The sequence below is a fragment of the Mus pahari genome, chromosome 1 (genome assembly GCF_900095145.1).
Source record: "Mus pahari chromosome 1, PAHARI_EIJ_v1.1, whole genome shotgun sequence".
In the NCBI taxonomy this organism is placed as follows: domain Eukaryota; kingdom Metazoa; phylum Chordata; class Mammalia; order Rodentia; family Muridae; genus Mus; species Mus pahari.
In genome coordinates this window covers 72731076-72731612 of record NC_034590.1, presented here as the reverse complement: position 1 = coordinate 72731612, position 537 = coordinate 72731076, and positions in this window count along the sequence as shown.

The window sequence follows — 537 nt, the reverse complement described above, 5'->3', positions numbered from 1 at the left end:
GAACTCAGAAATCTGCCTGCCTCTGCCTCCCAAGTGCTGGGATTAAAGGCATGTGCCACCACGCCCGGTTTAGCCCTGATTTTCAATCCAGCCTCATGTGAATTCAATCTCTCCATGATATACGCTAACAAGCCTCAGTTCTTCAGACCCACTAAAACCCTTTTGGCTTTGGGACACGTCCTTGATGCTTCCTAGAACCTTATATCACATTTCATCTGCACACAGAAAGCAGATAGGGACCAGGAACTAGGTCAAACCATGAAACCTCAGAGACCACCCACAGAGTTGTACTCCTCCAACAGGGCCCCACGTCCTAAAAGTGCCATAGCCTTTTAAGATACCAGCTGTAGACTAAGTGCTTAAACAAGTAAGCCTGTGGGGACATTTCCCATTCACACTAGAACAAACAGAAAATGTATGCACAGTAAAAACACTGTAATTCATCGCATCCCAGTCTTCATCTGAGCACAAGTGTTTCAGGTAGCAATCTTGTACACGTTATGTGTTCAGAACCAGGTCTGTAGTGAATCCGTGGGA